We start from the raw sequence: 22,636 nt of genomic DNA on the forward strand, positions 1-22,636 counted from the left end.
AACCCAAATGTCCACTGATAGATGACTGGATTAGGAAGATGTGGTAAATATACACAATGGAATACTACTCAGCCATAAAAAAACACAAAATTTCTAATCTTTATTAAGGACTTTTGTGTTTATGTTCATAAGCTGATTGGTCTTTAATTTTCTTGCTTCGTGCTTTTCACGTTTTGGTGTCGGGTAATACTAGCTTCATAAAGTAAGTTGGGAAGTGTTCCCTCCATTATTTCCTTAAAGAAATTGAGTAGGACTGGTACCATTTTATTTCTTAAGATTTTAGAGAATTAAACTAGCGAAGTTATCTGGATCAAGAATTTTCTCTATGGCAAAGTTTTGATAATGATTACAACAATATGTAATATCACTTTCCTCCAATATTTTAACTAGAAGTCTTAACCAGAGAAATTAGACAAGAAAAAAAAATTCAAGGCATATAATTGTCAAAGAAGAAACAAAACCGTCTTTATTGGCAGAGAATATAAATGTGTACAAAGAAATTCCTAAGAAATTTACAAGGACCTACTAGATCTAAATAAATCAAGAGATATAATAAACACATGAGTTGGAAAACTCAGAGTATTTTAAAGATATTAATTCTGCCTAAATTTATCTGCATAATCAAAACATTTCCATCAAAATGTCAGCAGGATTTTTGAGAACTGATAAACTGATATTAAAATTTATATGGGAATTCAAAGGACCTGAAATTGCTAAAATATCTTGAAAAAAAGCAACAAGGTTAGAGAACTGAAACTAGTTGATTTCATGATTTAGTTAAGAGTGTACTACTGACATCCAGATAGACAAATAGGAAACAAAATAGAGATCCAGAAATAGATGGACATTTGAATTTTGACAAAGGCACAAACACAGTTCAGTGGGTAGAGAAACATCTTTTCAGCAAATGTGCTTAGTGGATATATGCACCGAGAAAAATTAATCTTGAACCATACCTTCATAATATACATGAAAATTAACTAAAAATGTATTGAAAACCTAAACATGTAAGTTAAAATTCTAGAGATCCTACAAGAAAACATAGGACTTATGCTTATAACCTTGGGATAAGCCAGGATTTCTTAGACACAATGCAAAAAGCACTACCCATAAAAGAAAATATTGATAAAATGGCACTCATCAATATTTAAAACTCTTCAATAAACAATAAAATAAAACTCCTCAATAAACTCTTCAATAAACAACCTTTAAGAAACTGAAAGGGCAAGCTACATTCTGGGAGAATATATTGGCAACACATATACTAGACACATCCAAAGCATGCAGAGAACTTCTAATGAATTAACAAGACCACAAACTAGTAGAAAAAGGGTGAGTGCTCCTTTTGGCAGCATATATACTAAAATTGGAATGATACAAGGAAGATTAGCATTGCCCCTAAGCAGGGATGACACAAATTCATGAAGCATTGGCATTCCTATAGTAGCTCAGGGGTTAATGAACCTGACTAGTAGTCACGAGGACACAGGTTCAATCCCTGGCCTTGCTCAATGGGTTAAGGATCCAGTGTTGCCATCAGCTGTGGTGTAGGTTGCAGACATGGCTCAGATCCCACACTGCTGTGGCTGTGGTGTAAGCCAGTGGCTACAGTTCCAATTCGACCCCTAGCCTGGGAACCTCTGTATGCCTCAGATGCAGCCCTAAAAAGACAAAAGAAAAAAAAGCAACCACTGATTCCTGTCACTGTCACTTAGTGTTACCAAGTCATATAAATGGTATATGATTTCATATAAATGGAATCCTATACAGTAGGTACTATTCTGTTCCTGGAATTTTTTTAATTTTTTTTTTATTACTCAAATGAATTTATCACATCTGTAGTTATATGCCTGGGATTCTTTAGCTCAGCATAATGCTTTCAAGATTAGTCTTAATGGTTGTGTATATGAGTAGCTAATTTCTCCTTGTATTCTACAGTATGGATATGTTACACAATGGATGGTAAGTTGTTTCCAGTTTGGGAATATTATGAATGAAGATGCTATCAACATTCGTATTCAATCTTTTGGGTCAACCTCTGTTGTAATTTCTCTTAAGAAAGTACTTAGGAGTGCAATTGCTAGATCATAAGCCATGTGCATATATTTAACTTTATAAGAAGTGGCCAGTTTTGCACACTGGTGGTACAATTTTGTAATGTCCTTATTCCAGTGCATGAGAGTTCCAGCTGTTCTGTATCTTAAGCAATGATCTGACATTATTAGTCTTTTAATAGGATGTACGTAGTGGTAACTCATTATGGTTTTAGTTGGCATTTCTTTGATGACTGATGATGTTGAGCATCTTTGTGCTTATTGGCCATTCTTATTTTATAAACTATCCAAGTGTTTCACTCTTTTTCTCTTTTTGGGTTTGCTGTTTGCTTTTTGTCTTTTGTCTTTTAGGGCCCCACCTGAGGCATATGGAAGTTCCCAGGCTATGGATCGAATCAGAGCTGCAGCTGCCGGCCTACACCACAGCCACAACAACTTGGGATCCAAGCAGCATCTGCAACCCACACTACAGCTCATGGCAATGGTGGATCCTTAACCCAATGAGTGAGGCCAGGGATAAAACCTGCATCCTCCAGATACTAATCGGGTTCATTAACCACTGAGCCAGTGGTTGCCTCTAAGTGGGATAAAAGGAAGAAGTGTAAGGGGCAACTTTTTAGTGATGGAAATGCTCCCTGTCTTAATGGAGGGGGTGCTCACAAGTGAATATATCTGTCAAAACAATGACTTCTCTATTGTATGTAAATTGTACCTCAATAATAAGTGTTAAAAAATCATGGGTTGATAACATATGACACTCTTTTCTCCCTCCTTTTCGCCCTCTTTCCCATATAGAGGGTGCTCCCACAGAACACCTACTGAGGAAGTATGAGTTAAAACAAGGTTTCTCCAAACCTTCTCTTCATGCAGAAGTCCCTATTTGCTTTGAGTCTTACTTTGGCATTTTCGTAGGCTGCTCCTAGGAAATCCAGCAAAATTGTCTATTATTCATTTTTTTAAAAATCATCCTCAGCATAAATAATCATTTTCTTTTTGAAGGTAGCACGGTGGAATATAAAACAAATGTCCTGATTGAGTAAAGTTGGTTTCTTTTTATCCAATATGACAAATCCTAAATTGTTTGAAACAATGAGAGAATTGAGACTAAGATTTGTGAAAACTGAGAGTAACTAAACTTGATAAAAACACGTTTCAACCCTCCTTTTATTATTTTTTTTTATTTTCCCACTGTACAGCAAGGGGGTCAGGTTATCCTTACATGTATACATTACAATTACATTTTTCCCCCAGCCTTTCTTCTGTTGCAACATGAGTATCTAGACATCTCAACCCTCCGTTTAAATGAGGCTTAAAACAGAGCTGCTAAAGAGTAGCTTAAGCAGCGATTTCATTCACTCTCCTTTATATACCTTTTGGTCAAAAATACTAGTAAAATAGGCAGAAAGTATGTAGGGGGAAAAAAAAAACAAGAAAGATTTCCAGTACTGAGACAGTCTGAGAAATGTTACTAAATCTAAAACATCTCAAAATATGTATGTCCCAGAGACATAACTTTGTTCACTTTTTTCTCATAAAAGCACTACAAAAAAAACAAATGAGGCTTTATAACTTTGAAAAAGCATGAGAACGGTGACATTTAATGGTTATCACACCTTAGAATGTGCCTGCCCCCCTTGCCTTCAAAGGTTCAGCAGATGCATTACTGAGATCCTGGCCCCACTGCAACCTCAGTGTTTGCTTAAAGAAGATTGCTAAGATGCTGAAAAGGAAATATATTTACAAGCAAAGCTGAAAGAAAGCAGGGAGGCTCAGTGGTCTCATCAAATCTATTAAGCATGACAGTCCTTCCTTAGGAAACTCTTAAGTATATGGGCACAAGCCGAACAGGTAACACATCTTACTTTTTGAAGCCATAAGATTCTGATTAATCCTCTGTTTCTAATAGATGCAAAGGGGAAATAACATAGACCATAAAGTTAATGGAGAAGGGCCCAGATGTAGAGATGCTCTAAGGACATTGTTATTCTTTCATCTCAGTCTGGAAGGAGGTGTGGTTGCCCTTAAGGAATTTACGACCACTCAGGACACATGTAGCTCTAAGCCCTCCAAATGGGTGGCCAGTGTCCATCGTTAAATGCAGCTTGCATTCTTCACTCAGTAAGGTCACCTTGAGGGAAACACGTGTGCCCAGGAAGTTGCTTCATTGGCTTCTCCCCTCTTCTTTCAGAATTCTACCTTTTCTGCCACCTCCTTCTCCTTTCCTGTTAATAAACCTGCTTTCTATCCATCACTTGGGAAGACTCTCACAATCAGTTTCACAAAGATACTGTGATAGGGTCTTAGGTGAGCATCTTCAGAGATACTTGTATTTCCTGAGGACAATAAATAGTATGTTCATAATGAATAAAATGCTATAAAGACTGACACTCTTCACATGAAATGTGAGACATGAACTGAGACTTTAATTGCCTCATCTCAACATGGCAAACCTGGGCGGAGGCAGGGAGATAAAAATATTATGCCTGTAAGGATTTTGCAGATTGTACTATACAACCAATGATTTGTGTGGATTTAGATTCCTAGCTATCCAAACAAAGGGCTATTTACAAAGAAAAGGGTAATATAAATAATTTAGGATTTCTCCTTGAGTTGGCTTTGTCCTTACAGGTCTTTTTTCTCCTCTTGGCCCTCCAAACTCTCATGCAGAATCAAGTAAACAACAGATTACTCTTCTGGAACAAAAGCATCAGGGATTGGGGAGATGACTATGATTATCTCTTCACATTTCAAGACTAGTGTTGATATGGTTCGGTAGTAAAGAGTAGAAATTTCCATTCTTTCAGAACAGCAGACTCCTCTGGGATAAAGTGAATTCTCACTGCTGCAATGCAGTGGAAACTCATGCCCAGACGTGGTATTTGGCCAACTTTTCAAATGGATAGGCCAGGTATATTGGCTAATTATACACAAACCCACAGGAATCAGAGTATAGATACATTCACCTCTGGGCAAGGTTAAATAAAGTACTTCCTAAAAATAGTAAGGCATAAGAAGCATATTATTCACTTGCTTTCAGAATATAACATGCGAGTGAACACTTGCTAGATATTCATAGCAGTAAGAGCAGCTAGAATTCAGAATGAGTGAAGGATAATGGATGGATACAGCACAGTAAAGAGAATGTGGATCTGAATTCCTGCTCAAACATCAGCTAGATGGCCTTTATCAAGTAAGCTTCTCTCTCAGTGTCAAGTTTCTCAGTTATAAAATATCTTAGAAGGCAATGTGAGGGTGATCTGTGGGAAGCTATATGTTGGAATGTCAAGGCTGGGATTGCAGGTATAGACATCTTTGTAAAAATCAGGGCTGTATCTCAAAGCAGTTAAGAAAAATCTATGGTTCAGATAAGGCTACACACAGGTCAGTCTTCCCTGCTGAGACTCCAAAGGAAGTGAGCTAATAACTAGCCTTTAATTGGCAGAAGGCCCAGAGCAGCCCAAATCCTTCCAGGGCAGGAGTGGGGGAAGTGGTTACAGGAAGTGAGGACCACAAGGCAGGCCGTGATGGCAGGAAGGACCAAACCAACTGGATATGTCCAAGAAGTTCATAGTGAGAACTGATGCTCTAGTATGGAGCCTCACCTCCCACCAAAATAACCAGGTAGGTGGATAAGAGGAAACCAAGTCAACCAACTCCATGTCTGTACAACAGCAAGTTTTCAATAAAGAGAGTAAGAATAACTTTTAGGCAACTTTGCACTATAAGAGCTACTTCCATAACTACATTATGCCTTTGTTTTTCCATCGGAAATTATTCCATTTGAATAGGTAAGAGCAACTGCACTTGTCCCTACAATTTTAGTGTTTGTTAGAGGCCACAGAGAGCCTATGTGCAGAGTTCTTAGAAGGAACAGATCAGAACATGGGCATATCTCAATGATATTGCAGGCTGGTTTCAGACCATCAAAATAAAATCAATACTGCAATAAAGTGACACAAAATATTTTGGGTTTCTACACCAAAACTTGCCATAAAAGTTGTGCTTACACTATACTGCAGTCTATTAAGTGTGCAAGAGCATTGTTTTTTTTTAAAAGAGTATACTAAAAAAGTGTACTTTGAATAAAAAACACTTTATTGCTTAAAAGAAATGTTAACCATCTTCTGAGCCTTTAGCAAGACATGATCTTTTTGCTGGAAGAGGGTCCTGCCTCAATGTCAACAGCTGCTGACTGATTAGGGAGATGACTGATGAAGGCAGAGGTGGCTGTAGCAATTTCTTAAAAGAAAACGATTTAGTTTGTTGCATTGATTGACTCTTCCTTTCACAAACAATTTCTCTGTAGCAAGTAATGCTGTTTTACAGCATTTTACCCACTGTAGAACTTCTTTGAAGATTGGAGACAGTCCTCTCGAACCCTGCCACTAATTTTGCAACTAAGTTTGTGGAATATTCTAGATCCTTTGTTGTCATTTCCACCATCTTCATAGCATCTTCGCCAGGAGTTGATTCCATCTCAAGAAGCATTTTCTTTCTCAGCCATAAAAAGCAAATCCTCATCCACTCAAGTTTTATCCTGAGAGGGCAGCAATTCAGTCCCACCTTCAGGCTTCACTTCTATAGTTCTCTTGCTGTTTCCACCACATTTGCAGCTACTTCCTCCACTGAAGTCCTGAACCCTCGAAATCATCCATACAGGTTAGAATCAACTTTTTCCAAGCTTCATTGAACGCTGGTATTTGACTTCTTTCCATGAATCATGAATGTTATTAATGGCATCTAGAAGGGTTAATCCTTTCTAGAAGGTTTTCAATTGACTCTGCCCAGATCCTTCAGAAGAAATTGGTATCCATGGTAGCTATAAGCCTTATGAAATGTATTTCTTAAATAAGGCTTCAAAGTCAACATTTCTCTCTGGCCCATGGGCTACAGAAGGGATGCACAACAGTGTTAGTGTGCATGTAAACAATATTGATCTCATTGTACTTCTCCATGAGAGCTCCTGAGTGATGGGGTACATTTTCCAAGAGCAATAATATTTGTAAAGGAATCTTTTTTCTGAGCAGTAGGTCACAACAGTAGGCTTAAAATACTCAATAAACCATGTTATAGAGATGTGCTGGCATCCGGGCTTTATTATTGCATTAACATAGCACTGGAAAAATAGATTTAGCCTCACTCTTATGAGCCCTAGCATTTTCAGGCCTGTAAATGAACACTGGCTTCAAATTCAAGTCACCAACTCCACCATCCCCTAACAAGAGTTAGCCTGTCCTTTGAAACCTAGAAACCAGGCACTGAATTCTCCCCTTTCTAGCTATGCAAGTTCCAGATGGCATCTTCTTTCAATATAAGACTGTTTAATCTACAATGAAAATCTGCTATTTAGTATTGCCACCTCCATTAATTATCTTAGCTACATCTGAATAACTTGCTACAGCTTCTACATCAGCACTTACTGAGTCACCTTGCACTTTTATATTATGAAGATGGCTTCTTTCCTTAAACCTCATCAACCAACTTCTACTAGCTTCAAACTGTCCTTCTGAAGCTTCCTCACCTCTCTCAGCCCTCACAGACTAAGAAATTTAGGACCTTGCTAAAGATTAGGCTTTGGCTTAAGGACATGTTGTGGCTGGCCTGAGCATGTCTCTAAACCATTCAAACTTTCTCCATAGCACACATTTGCTTTCTTATCATTTGCATGTTCACTGAAAGTACAACTTTTAATTTCCTTCAAAAACTTTTTGTATCCACAATTTGTGTAACTGTTTGGCACAAGAGCCCAAGCTTTCAGCCTATCTCCAGCTTCTGACATGCCTTCCTCATTAAGCCTCATCACTTCTAGCTTTTAATTTAAAGTGCAATGTGACTCTTTCTTTCAACACAGATGCCACTGTAGGGTTTTTAATTGCCCTAATTTCAATATTGTTGTATCTCAGGGAATAGGGAGGTCCCAGGAGAGAGAGAGAGAGAGATGGGAGAATGGCCAGTGGGCAGCAGAGTTAGAACACATACAGCATTCATCAGGGGCAATTAGAATTTGCCATCATAGATGGGTACAGCTCATGCCCCCAAACAATTGCAACAGTAACATCAAAGATCACAGATCACCATAACAAGCCCAACAATCATGAGAAAGTTTGAAATAGTGCAGGAATCACCAAAACGTGACACAAAGACACGAACTGAGCAAATGCTGCTAGAAAATGGTGCTGAGAGACTTGCCAATGCAGGATTGTGACAAACCTTCAATTTGTAAAAACCAGTATCTTTAAGTGCAATAAAATGAGGTCTGCCTGTAGAAGGGATTAGGAGTGAGAACATAGATCAACACCATCCCACAGTGATACCACAAGATTTCATCCTTAGAACTTTCCAGCATGAGGTAAAAGTATGTCATTAGCATCAGTTGTAAGTTAACATCACTCAGGGAAAATTTAAGCCCTTCCAACTGCCTATCTTCACTCTAGGCATGTTGCCTCTGCTACTCAGGATAAGGCAGATGTTAGTAACACTAAAAATTAATGTCGTTAAGTTCATAGAAATAAATTAAACAGGTACCAGAAGGAAATGTTGCATTTTAACCTCTCTTTGCAACAAGTATTCTCCAACCCCCAACATCATTCATAGCTGGTTACCAGAACCATATAACGTACTAATAATTTAGGCCCTAAGAATAACTCATAGGCGCTAATATTGCCACAGAATCCTAAGGATAAAACCTTGAGCCAGGGAGGTCATTAAGAGCAAACAAACAAACAAAAAAAGTTTTAATCTTGATGTGCTAGGTAAAGTAGAGGTAGATTTTGAGTTTTTCTTTCCCTCTATTATATTTGTGACAGTGACTGTTTGGCTAAATTTGGCTCTATAAATAATTAAAATGGTAAGGCCTGTCCAAGTGAGTACTGCAGTCTCCACTGATATTTTATTGCATGATTCAGTTAATTTAATAATAGAAGACAGATCATAGCTCCTTAATTGACTAAAGTTTACTTTTTAAAAGAAGTAATTAAATCTCAAAGCTCCCTAGGCTCTCCTCTCGACAATCCTGCCAGTGTGTGTCTAAGTTTCTAGAACCTTGCAATAGGGACCAAAGATTTAATTTCAAAATGGCTGAGTACATATCAGGAGGGTATAAGTGATATTGTATTTCCTCACCTCTAGGAATATTTGGGGTTTTTTTTAATAATGACTGATTTTACAATGAGCGATCTTTTTTTGCCAGTTGTCTTTAAATACTAATCATTAATGAATGCCCTCCTGCAGCCCACGATAATTCACAAAGCTTGCAAAAAAATATATACTAGATCTGCTTTGGAAAGTAGCTTGGTTACAAAAGGAAAATAATATCTAGACACTAAAAAGAGCATTGAGGTCTTACTAACCAGTTCTTTCCAGGCTGAAAGTGCTACCATGGTCTGGGATCTTATAGATCTGCCTGCCAATTTCTCATCTGATGCTCGCCTTGGAAAATTTCAGAGATGAAGAGGGCGAGAATGAATAAATAAATTTCTCAAAGCAATCTCCTGGGATAGGCCATGATGGAAAATAATATTAAGAAAGAAAGTGTATATATATATATATGTATGACTGAGTCACTTTTCTGTACAGCAGAAATTGGCACAACATTGTAAGTCAACTATTCTTTAATAAAAAAAGTTAAGGAGGACAAACATTGCTCAAAGTCACACAGCAAGTTAGTGACAAAGCCAAGTAACACAGTTTGTGTGCCCATAAAGTCTGGATATTACTATTATTGAATATTATCCATTCTAATAACAACAAACATTTGATAAGTGTTTACTGTTCTTTGCGAAGCCCTTAACATTCGTTATATCAGTTATACTCATAAGAATCCTACAAGTAAAAAGCATCATTTCCTTAACAAACTCTAGAACTGAACTCCTGCTGATCCCCCTCCTCAAACCTGCTTCCTCTCTCAAATGCTCCCAACCCCTGTTCCACCACGATTCACTCTGTAGCTCAAGCCAAAAATCTTGAAATCACCATTCTGGAATCTCTTCCTCTCACAGCTACATTCAATCCACCAGTAAATCCAATCCACTCTACCTTCAAACTAGACCTCAATTCTGACCTTTTCTTCCTTGTCCAAGTCCAAGGGATCAACTCCTCTAGTCTAGAGACGTCCAGCATAGTGAGGATGTTGAATAAACATCAGCTTAATGTCGACTGAGCAGCCTCCTCTTCGGTTCATCCCCCTGGCCTTCCATCTCTGCCTCCTTCACAGTCTGTTCTCTGCAAGACAATCTGATTGGGAGTCCAATGAAATTATAAAACAGGTAAAACTTCTTCACTCAAAAGATCCCATTGTGCTATCACATTTAGAATAAAATGCAAAACCTAGGACCCTTACTCAGCTCCAGTCACTGTCCTTACTCTTACTGAAGCAACCTCTTGCCTTCGCTGTCTGCTCTCTCTGCCCAGAACATTCTTTCGAGTCCTTCATTCATCCTTCATCCAGCCCTACCTCCTTACCCACATTAACACCTTGGCTTTCTCTTTCCTTTGATTTGTAGCTAAAAAGGTATCTGCTCTTCTTTACATTCTCACCCATCCTTATTCTTCAACCCCTTCTCATCCTGTTTCCATCCCTGAAATGATTCTTGATAGGATGACCCACAACTTCTAGTTACTAAAAACCAACACAAGAGTGTTCTTCCTCATCCCAGTTTCTCTCTCTTACCATTTGACATCCCTTACCCCTATATTTTGTTTTTTAATATTTTAGTGTTTTTTAAGCCCATGAATTTTATTTTATTTATAGTTGTACAACCATCATCACAACCTAATTTTAGAACATCTCCATCCCAAACCCCCAAGTTCATTCCTCTCCCCCAACCTGTCCCCTTTGGTAATCATAAGTTTTTCAAAGTCTGTGAGTCTGTTTCTGTTCTGCAAATAAGTTCATTTGGATCCTTGTTTTTTAGATTCCACATATAAGTGATAACATATGCTATTTGTCTCTAACTTCACTTAGTATGATAATTTCTAGGTCCATCCATGTTGTTACAAATGCCATTATTTCATTCTTTATGGATGAGTAATAGTCCATTGCATATATGTGCCACATCTTCATCTACTCCTCTGTCAATGGACATTTAGGTTGCTTCCATGTCTTGACTACTGTTTATAGTGCTGCAATGAACACGGGGTATATTCATCTTTTTGAGTTAATGGTTTTCTCCATATAGATGGCCCAGGAATCTCCATACAGGAATCTCCATACAATGTCACCCCTACTAATGACATTCTTTCTCTTTTTCTCTTTTTCCATAGTGGTTGCACCAATGACACCCCTTAGCCTATTATTTCCTCACTTTATGCAAAGCAGTCATCCTCTTGTTTCTCTCTTATCCAGTCCTTCTGTTTCTTCCTGCAGCCTCACTCTTAATGGAGCTACTAAATGTCACAGCTCTTCACCCTCATGTTCCCATCATCCGTGTCTAAATGTGCACACCTAGATTTCTCTGCTAGATTCCAGAGTCATATATCCAAATGCCTTAGCACTTTTTTTTTTCCTAAACTTCACAGTTGTGGCCTATGCATGTAAAAACCAAACACATGATCCATACCCTCTAACAAAGCACTAAAAAATTGGATCATTTGTTTTTTTATACAAGTCAGGTCTTCTTGAATCTTTACCGCCTCTCAATGGCACTACCATGCATCTTATTACGCCATGCAGGGCTCTACGTCACAGTCGATACCTTCCTCTTCTTCACTCCCTCACCACCTCCTATCAAGGAATTCTATTCATTCTACCCACATCCCAAAGTGTCTACCTCTCTCTGTCTTTACCTGAACCACTCCATCTAAACTACCATTGTGTTTCACCCAGATGGTTGAATTGACAGTCTTATCTGTGTCATCTGCTGTGCCACACTGCAACTATAATACTGAAAAAGCACATTTGTTCATGTTAAAGCTGTTGATGAAAGCTTCCCAATGGAAGCTTTTTGTTTTTAGGATGAACAAAAATTCCTTAAAAAGGTCAGAATGGCACTTCCTGGTGTGACTGCTACCCATGACCTCCACCTCAGCTTATGTGGTACTGACTGTCCCACTTCCTCTGTCATTCAGCCATTCCTCTCATTTTTAAGCTCCCTCCTACTGCAGATTCTTGCATACGCTGTTCCTTCCCCATCTTAACTCAAGTGACTCACACCATCTTTTAATTGATGGTTCTGTGACTATTTCTTCAATGAAACTTTCATTCACTCCCCCATCCCCCCACTAGGATTTATGGCTAATTCCTTAACAAAATTGTACACATTTCAGGTTTTTTGAGTGTAGCATTTATAGAGAACTTACTGGCTCAGGGCTATAAAAGTAGCCCTTAGTAGAGTATCAGATTAAATTGTTTTTAAAATGTCTATAGTAAACATCTGGCAAATATTTCCTTCTTTTTTGCAATTCCTCCTACCTTCATGATTGTGTAGGACCTATGATACTGTTGCTGTAAGGTATACTTTGGGATTTGAAATAAAAAAAATTACCCTTTATTTCCACCTCTATAAAGAAAATAATTTGACTAGTAATTGGGAGGCCATAATTCTTCCATGAGTTCCACTTCAGAATTATTATGCCACATTTCAGTAGAATTCATAAATTCCAATGACCTGAGGTTCTATTTTCAAATTGCTACAAGAGATACTGTCAAGTTATGTAAGCACTCATGGAGCAAGGGAAGGAGGTATTTCTGAAATACCACTAACATAGAAGAAAGCTAGGGGAGGTCAAATACCCATCTGCAAACACCACTGCATGATCAAGTAAAAAATACACACACACTATTGGGCGACATTCATTTAGTACCATAGCATTCATTTTACCATAAAAATTAAGACAGTCACTTGTGGTTTGTTGCAACAAGACCTGATCTGTATAGCAGCTCATTCTTAATGTGAGCAAACACAATTCTGAGTTTATTAACAGGTGAGGGAACCATCAGCAGTCTAAGGATCTTACCTCCCTCTCTATGGATCATTTCTATTTTTAAATGCACTGAGGTTTGTAATTTATTTTCTAATCATTTAGTTCTTCTATTTCACCTCTCTTTTACATATCACCATCCTATACAGAAAAGTGAAAGAGTGTGGGTGTAACAGCACTTGATGTAAGATTTAGACATTTAACTTTGCATTTACATATTTGTATTACAAAAACATTCACACGTATTATGTGATACACTGGGACATGAAAATAATAGTTCCAAAAATAATACTTCCACTGAGAACATAGTCTTACTTTCCCACTGAGCTCTCACTGCTAGTATGGTCTTGAAAGGAAAAATAAATTCATACATAAGGTTAATCCAGGAGATACTGGGAACTGGATTAGGAAAATGGCTCCTCACCCCTACTAATGACATTCTTTCTCTTTTTCCTTTATTGGTTGGTGTTCAGGAGATTGAATGCTATCCCCTGGGGATATATATTTGAAATCTAAACAACCAGGTTCCTCTTCTACTCTCTGGCTATAAATTGTCTTTCAGGAGAGAAAATCACTTATTTTGGTGGAAGAGAATGGAATCACCTATCCTATCTTCCAGAATAAAATGAGCAGAAGTGGAGAAGCTAAACGTACCTAGGAGTATTCCCACTTAAAGCTCATCTCTGTAGTGTTACATAACATGCAGAAGCATGAAATTCAACTGTGGCTTGGCCTCCAAAAATAAAAAAATGTCGCAAAAGAATATAAGCAACTCTTAATTTGGAAACAATAAATTATTTCAGATATTTATAATCCCCACCATGTATGCAAGCCATGTATGCCTACACTCATCTTCAACCTAAATGTATTCTCCTTTTTCCAGAATGACAGTCCTTGCTTTCTCATTTGTATTGAAACACAAAAGATCCTAAATAGCCAAAACAATATTGAAAAAGAAAAAACAGAACTGGAGGAAGACTATACTACTAAGCTACAATACTCAAAACAGTATGGTACTGGCACAGAAACAGAGATATAGATCAACAGAACAGGAGAGAAATCCCAGAAATAAACCCAAGCACCTATGGTCAACCAATCTATGACAAAGGAGTCAAGAACATACAGTGAAGGAAAGATAGTCTCTTCAATAAGTGGTGCTGGCAAAACTGGACAGTTATGTGTAAAAGAATGAAATTAGAACATTCTCTAACACCATACATCTGGAACACAAAAATAAACTCAAAATGGATTAAAGATCTAAACATAAAGCCAGATACTATAAAACTTCTAGAAGAAAACATAGAACACTCTTTGGCATAAATCACAGCAACATCTTGTTTGATCCACCTCCCATAATGACAGTAAAAACAAAAGTAAACCAATGGGACCTAATTAAACTCAAAAGCTTGTGCCCAACAAAAGATACCATTTAAAAAAACAAAAAACCACCATAGAATGGAAGAAAATCTTTGCAAAGGATGTCACTGTTAAAAACAATAGAAAAACAAAACAAACTTGTAAATAGAAAGCTCAAAGTTTAAAAAAAATTTAAAGAATAAAAGTTGTGTAAAGCCAAGAACAGCTCAGTCAGCTGCCTTTAAGAATTCAATTGCAATTGTTCTATTTCACACGATCACCCTCTATATTTCCTCAATATTTTGCTTCATTTTCTTGTACTTCCTGTCATCCCACTAATTAAAGAGATACTGGGATTGGTTCAAATCGTTTTGTAATGAAAACACACCTAGGAGGATTAAAAATAAGTCACACAATTTATTATGAATCAAGTTTTTTTTTAATTGAACATCTACTTATTTTCTGGATTATCAATACAGGAAACTACATTTTATATATATATATTTTATATATAATAAAACCAAAACAGGAAACTATAATAATTTTAGGATTCCATTACCCCAGTTCATATACATTTAATATTTTGGGTGTTATCTTTCCTTTTTTATATGCATTTTTCTAGGGTTGATATCACTGCCTTTAATTTAATTTTCTAAGTTTAATCTTATGCATTCCCCCATCAAGTCTTCATAAACAGTTTTAATGGTGGCATAACACCACATTGCATGCATTTCTCATAATTTACTTAACCATTCATCTTATGTTGCACATTTAGGCAGTTTCCAATTTTTTATTATTGAAAAGAAAGCTGTGATGAACATCTTTATGCAAAAATCTCTGCATTTCAGAATATTGTTCTAAGATGGATTCTGAGGAGTTGCAGGGTCAGGAAGAGGGTAGATGTTTTCATTTTAACATATATTTGAGGTGCATTCCACTGAAAGCTTGGGACTCTTAGGAATTAGACGAGCTAGAGGTACTGAGAATGGAGCAAAAATAGCATGAAAGTGAAAAGGAGGAGTGCCAAAATGTGAAAGAGAAAGGTGAAAAGATGCCAGCGATATACTTCACCGATTGCACAAATTTGCCTTGGGCTGGTCCTGCAGAAGATAAAAAGGGCCTTTATTCTTCTCTCTTTTCATATGACCTCCTGCTTCCATGATCTAAGTCTTCGGCTAAAAATCTCACTGCTCAAAGTCAGCTACAATATTACAAGTTGAAAAACAAAAATTTGCATTTGCTTCGGTGGTTATGCCCATTCCAAATCAGAAGAAGGTACTAGAAGCTAACTTAAGGAGACAAAGTGAAATGGTTAAAGGCACAGACTGCAGAGTAGTGCAAGGAGGGATTCAAACACTGACTCCACACATTTTATGTGATCTTCCGCAAGATATTTAACTCTGCTGTGCTTCCATTTCCTCACCTATGAAATGAATACAATTAATAGTACACAGAGTTGTTGGAGGATTAAATGCTAATGGTATGAAACTCCAAAACAGTGCTTGGCACTTACTAGTGTGTTATCAGCACTATAAAAATAGTTGTTGTTGCTGTTGTTGTTATAAAGTTTGGAAAACAAGGAAAGCTGAGAGCAACATTTTCAGTATGCAAAGAATGTTAACAGAGAATGAACCAGAAGAATGGGAAAGCAATTTTGTTTCTTACAATAGCATTAAATATAGTGGAACGGTAGCCTGTTTTATGTGAGGTTTTGCAAAAGAACAAATAGAGGGTGAAAGTTGACCTTGCAAAGTATTATTGGGACTGAGACATGAAGTCAGGACAATAAATTCAACAACAAAAAATAAGACTGGTAACCTCTGTCTTCATAACCCTCTAAAGTCATTCATCTTTCAGGCTAAGAAGATATCTACATCAACATAGTAACTATATACCAGCAGCTGAGAAGCCTGGACATATTTGAACCCTATAGGACCCAGACAATGTCATGTCAAGATTAACTAGATGTGTATCTGAAACAAGTTAATTATTTCCAGGATCACCTTAAACAAAACAACCAGGTATTCCGATGAGGCCTGTATTAATCCAGTTTACAGCTTATAAAATGGAACCCCTAATAAAGGTAATCAACATGGCCAAGATCACCCCCAAAAAATAAAGGTAAGGAGAAAAAAAATCTCTGCGACTACTTAGGCATTTCTCACTGGCAGAAGTACCTAAGCTTCAGAGAAAAAAAAATAGTGAAAAAGATAGAAGAGGAAAGAAGAATGTGCTTACACAGAACACAGAATAGGTATCCCCAAGAAATACTGGTTGATGAGAGCGAGACACACTTGCTTGAATTAAGTAAATGGAAAAGAATTTCCGCCTCCGAATTGTGCCATCCCTCTGAGATCGTGTGGTCCCTTACTCATTTGACAAGGGTGGTGTAGTAAGAAGAACTCCAACCCAGGGAGTTGTTGTCTGAAATCCCACAGCATTGTGACACTTCCCTCATTTCATCAATCCTACATGTGGTACAGGAGAACTGTCTAAGGCACTTCTGATAAGCCAACTGGAGGAAGATCTAACCACGTTGCTTCACTCTCAGCATTCAGCACAGCGCCTTGCACATGGCAGACACTAAGTAAGAATAAGTGAATGAATATTCCCTCTAATTTTGAACTCTGGTCTGATTGGCCAATTCCATCCCACTCATTCATTTTTAGTAACTTTAATAAGGGTGACTCACATATTCTCAACAGAAAAACACTAAGATGTGTACTCTCAACAGAAAAACACTAAGATGTGTACAGCAGGTATGCCTGGGCTTCAGCCATTTCAGTGTTTTCCCCTGAACTTTTGCAATGATTGGTTCTGGTCAGCAGATGTGCATTTGAACATTATCCTAGGGCTGTTTCTGTTCTCCTCAAACAAAAAAAGCATTTTCCCTTCTCTTTTCCTCCTACACCTTGAGCTGTCATGCCAATGAACAAGAGTTAGTTCAGAAAAAGAAATCTCCTGCAGGATTTAACAAAGTTTACACTGATTTGTCAAAGCACAGAGAACACAGAATTTCAACTAAAATGATTATTGTCTGGAGAGGCAGTACACAGTGCTCTTCTGCGGTCCTGTCTCTACACTGGCTACCTGTTGTCACCTCCTGATGCCAATTGATGGAAATTTACCCTTCAAATCTTTGTCAGCTCCCAGGATGCTTTAATATCCCTCTCTCTTCTTGTGACTTCTTAATCTGGTAATAGTTGTAGCAGTAATAATAATAATAAAGATACTGTTTATTAAGTATCTACCATATGCTAGGTAAATACCTGAGTTCATTCGTCCTCACAGCAAGCAGGAGATAGATTATCACAATTTCAACTGTGAGAAATAGAGGCTCAGCAAGAATCAAATCTCCTGAGGATCTCAGCTAGTAAAGAGAGTCAGGCTTCCAGCCTCGATTTGTCTCATAATCGAGACTACAATGTTTCCATCATGTTAAATAGTTTCCCACTTGTGCATAAATCATCTCAGGCTCAGCTTACAAAACAGATGTCTCCTCTAAATTCAACTATCCCCTAGACGCGTCCAATACCATAGTTTATAGAGTTTTGTGATTATCTTTGCAAATCACATCACCCACACCTGAACTACTGAGTTTTCACAACCTGCCACCACCCTTCCTACCTCCAGCCCTTCAGCATGTTAAGTATTTAGACTACTTCGATTCCATCAGGTTTCCCCAAATCAAATATGGTGGTTCAGGTTGTTCCTTGTATTTGAGGTAACAACATATCCATTCATCTATTCATCTTTCAAGCTTTGTTCAATACCCAGCTTATCAGAAGCTTCCAACCATCTCTAATAGTCATATTAACATTATGATTGAATATTTAGCTTCCTCTTTCTCTGAACAATAAACTACTTGAAGGTAAAGGCTTCTTTCATAATTTCCTCCTCAATTTCTGGTAAAGGCTAATAATAACTGAAATAAAATTTATTCAATTCATGAAAAAACTATTCGTTCGTTATGCCATAATCTGTCCCTTTACATTCTAACTTTAAAATCTCAAATTTAGCTTTAAAGTAGTATATTCTTTTGGGTTTCTAATTTTTACGACTTAGAAAATTTCAAAGAGTTTTGCTGAGCCATGATGTCATAAACCCAGAAAGCAAGCCTGATTTAGAACACTACTCAATGAATGAAAGCATCTCCACTCAAGAGTACTTGGTTTTAATCTTTTGTCTTAAAAAGGAAAGCCCAAGGAAATTACCAAAAATGACTGCTATAGATAGTCTCCGTGTGGAAGAATATAGCTGTACAAAACAAGGACCCAGTTATGATAGGTCTGAGTTTAACACAGGACCATTGCGAGGACATGAGGACAGACTTAACAATATTCAAAATCCATGAGCTTGGAACAGGTCCGTGTAAGTGAGAGGCCCTGATGCTTAAATTTCATTAACTTCAGGGTAAACCCACTTCTAGGGACAGCAAAAACAAAGACAAATACCAAGGAAACTGAGATGACTGGAACAAGCTAAAAGTAAGTCTCTCCTATGGTTGGGCACAGGATAGGGCTATGCCATTGTGAGCACTACCCTAGGGAAGAGAGAGAGAAACCAGGAGAAGCCAAGAGATTAAAAATAGGTAGCTAGAATACATCAAAAGAAATACACTCCAGCAAAGTCTATGAAAGTGACCGGCACAGTGTCTCACAAAGAAAAGACATTCTATTGCTCCTCATTCCTACCCACAGACATCAGACTGTAGGTGGAGGATCTCTTCATTAGTTCTAGTACAGTGGCAGAAGAAAACACACAGCTGGCCACCATTCTTCATCACTGGGACGGAGCTCAGGGCAGAGACCCAGTACCGACAGCATTATGCAGCCTCTGATGATACCCACACAGTTGTGTTATTCCACACTTGAACACCTGGCCTTTCTATTCCAAAGTCAGACCCATAAACACGAATCTGGGGGTGGCTAAGCTGAAATAACCAAAGCTTAAAGGAATCTCGGCACAATCTTTTAACAATTTCTAAAACACAGTCTGCCTCCTCTGTTTAATTTGCATGTTCACATTGTGAAGATCTAAGAGTTTGAAGCTATGTACATAGCAGTCTTTACTATTCCTGAGCACCAAACCAAAGCCTTTTTTCCAAGGCAGAGCACCAATTTACAAAGCTACAATGGGCCTATGAAAGCTTAAAATTTAGAAATCATGTAAAGAATAACCCTCAGTGCTTTTGCTAACAACTTTATTACTCTGGGAAAATGAAAATCTACACAGTTTTTGTGGTTTTCAGTACAGAAACTGTCTGCTCGAGTTTTTTGTTTGTTCATTTTCTTTTTACAGCTGTACCCACAGAATATGGAAGTTCTGGACTGGGGGTCCAATTGTAACTGCAGCTGCCAGCCTACACCACAGCCATAGCAACACCAGATTCAAGCCATGTCTGTGACCTACACCACAGCAAGCGGCAGCAATGGATTCTTAACCCACTGAGCGAGGCCAGGAATCAAACCTGCATCCTCAAGGACACTTTGTTGGGTTCTTAACTCACTGAGCTACAAAGGAACTCCATCCAGTCTACTGTAGTTTTAAATTGAGATTTCCCAACCCCTTAAGCCATCAACCCCTTAAGTTACCCCCATATTTACCCTACAAATTATTATTTACACTAAAATTTATTATGCAATAATTTTTCCTAAATGCAGATGCATATCTAGCGAACGATAGAAAAAAACTACCACATATAAGCTTTTAATCACAATAATGACTAGTCTTAAACATGTTTAGTTGATATGTCAGCCAAACCCAAAGAAACTTAGCACTTAAGTTTGCTGTGATATAATAATAATAATAATAATAATAATAATAATAATAATAATAATAATAATGGCAGCAGCTATTATGTAGCTCTTACTCTGTGCAGGGCTCTGTGCATAAATTCATTCATTCAACTCTAGGAAACAGTCCAGTCATACACTGGGCACAGTTCTCAGTACTAGGAATACACAGGGTGGAACCAAGGAGAACAACTGTATAGGAGACCCTACCCTCCAGCAAGGTATTATTCCCACCGTGTACCAGTAAATGCAGTTATGTCCCCCATTCTTCCCTTTTCCAAATAGGCACTTTTATTGAAGACAGCCCCATCCTTCTTTCCCTATTCAATTTTGGGGATGGGAGAAGATGGGGCAGGTCAGTAACCTGTCTTTCTAATTCAGAAGTTGCAAGATTATAAGAAGCCACATCCAATGCTGATGGGGAGGATTGCCCATTACCTGCAGACACTGTTCATCTTGCTCAAGCCCCAGTAGGGCTTTAGATGGTTTCCCTCGGTGAGTGGGTTCTGTGTATAGGAGTAAGAAGGAAATTGATATTGAAATAGATGACTTAACTAGGCTTAACAGATGGATAAAGTGCAGCAGAGACTGACTGGCAAGCTATTCATAAAACCTCTTTCACTTTGGCACACACAGCTAGGTAACACTTGCCAGCCTCATTATCTGTTAGGAGGAGCCATGGTATGGAGTCCTGGCCAGTGGCACCTGGATATAAAACACAAGCCTTGGCCATCAAAAGTCTCCCACAGGAGCAATGCTCCACATTCTTTCTCCTCTCAGAGACCAGAAGCCACTTGTTGAAGATGGTAGGACCACCAGATGCAGGGATCCAAGACACCTGAATTACCACTGAATGATGAGTTGCTGCCTATAGGGGATTTCCAATTTCCCCTTGTTTGAGCATCTTACATCTACTGTGTTAATCTACCAAGACTGGGAAAAGGGCAGTATCTGTTAGTATAGCTAGTATTAACTAATGGAGGGTATGACAGAAGGTTCATCACATCCTAGAAAGAGGGGGAACCTAACCCAACATTAACAGAGAAGAGAACATTTTCAGCAGACAGTGACACCTTTTACAGTGAAATTCTTCAAAAGCACTGTCTATATTTGCTGGCTCCACCTTATTCCCATTTTCCTCTATTTATTCATTTCTTAAATTTTAATACAAACCATGCTTAAAAATATTAAAATTTATGTACAACTTGGAGTTCCCATTGTGGATCAGCAGTAACAAACCCCACTAGTAACCATGAGGACACGGGTTGGATCCCTAGCCTTGCTCAATGGGTTAAGGATCCGGTGTTGCCGTGATCTGTGGTGTAGGTCACAGATGCAGCTTGGATCCTGCGTTGCTGTGGCTGTGGCGCAGACTGGCAGCTGTAGCTGATTTGACCCCTAGCCTGGGAACCTCCATATGCCTCGGGTATAGCCCTAAAAAGACCCCCCAAAAAATTATGTACAACTTAAATAACAGTCATGTTTCTACCATGAAATATGATTTGAAGATACCAAGCATGATCTTCCGCCATCATGTCGCCTTCCCTCCTTCTCTCTATAGTGATCATCATTCTGAATGTTTTAATCACCCTCCTAGTAATCTCTAAATTTTACCATCATGACTGCATGTCAACATTCACTATTGATGAATTTTGACCTCCTCTAAATGAAAAAATTTATATAAATGTTTTCGCTACTTTTTCTCTGAGCATTTTGGTTTTGAAATCCACCCATGCTGATGAGTATCACTGCATTTCACTTATTTTAACAGCTGTATAGTTCTATCCCCCCCCAATCCAGAAATGTGTTGATGCACATTTCTGTTTTCCCAGTTTTTCTGCATTACAATCACTCTAGGAATATTCTTGTACATTATTCCTGGTAAAAATATACAGGAGCTTCTATTTCTCTTTCTATATATAGATAGATAGATAAGACAGATAAGATAAACATGCACAGAAATATTTATAAATACACATTGTATTGCTAATCTGTAAACATGCATATCTTTAAATTTTTATAGCTAATGCCAAATTACTTCCAAAATGGATGTATATTTCCAAAGTAGTCTTGCTTCTCATATTGCTGAAATTACTATAATTTTATATTTTGTATAATATTAAGAACCAATCTCATCTACCCGATTACTAATATTGAACATCTTTCCATGTTTATTGGCCACCAGAATACATTTTCTGAACACTGTTGTAATCATTTTTGCATTTTGCTACTGTTATTCCTTCATTGACTTTTTAGAAGTTCTTTATGTATTCTGGTTAGTAAACCTTTGTAAGTTAAATATACTCCACATTTCTCTTTTTTTTTGTGGCTATCTTCTCAGTTGCTTTATTGAGTTTTTTCATAAAAAAAGAAGTTAATAAATTTTATGTATTCAAGTGAATCCATTTTTTTTATTTACACTTTGAATGCCTCGTTTCTCATTTGTGACCAAATAGGAAATATATTCATTTACTGCTAAGCAGTCTTTCAGGTGTTAAAGAGAGATCAACAAAT

The 22,636-nt window shown here is 37.7% G+C and overlaps 1 protein-coding gene and 1 non-coding gene across 3 annotated transcripts in view; one reads left to right on the plus strand and one right to left on the minus strand.

Annotated features, from left to right (window-relative positions):
- Positions 1-22,636, minus strand: part of NRG1 (neuregulin 1) — a 1,067,009-nt gene that overhangs the window by 941,777 nt on the left and 102,596 nt on the right. The window lies entirely within an intron of this gene.
- Positions 1,337-1,441, plus strand: LOC125123761 (U6 spliceosomal RNA). The gene has a single exon (XR_007134146.1). It is a non-coding gene; the product is annotated as a U6 spliceosomal RNA (small nuclear RNA).

This window comes from Phacochoerus africanus, chromosome 3 (genome assembly GCF_016906955.1).
Source record: "Phacochoerus africanus isolate WHEZ1 chromosome 3, ROS_Pafr_v1, whole genome shotgun sequence".
NCBI lineage: Eukaryota > Metazoa > Chordata > Mammalia > Artiodactyla > Suidae > Phacochoerus > Phacochoerus africanus.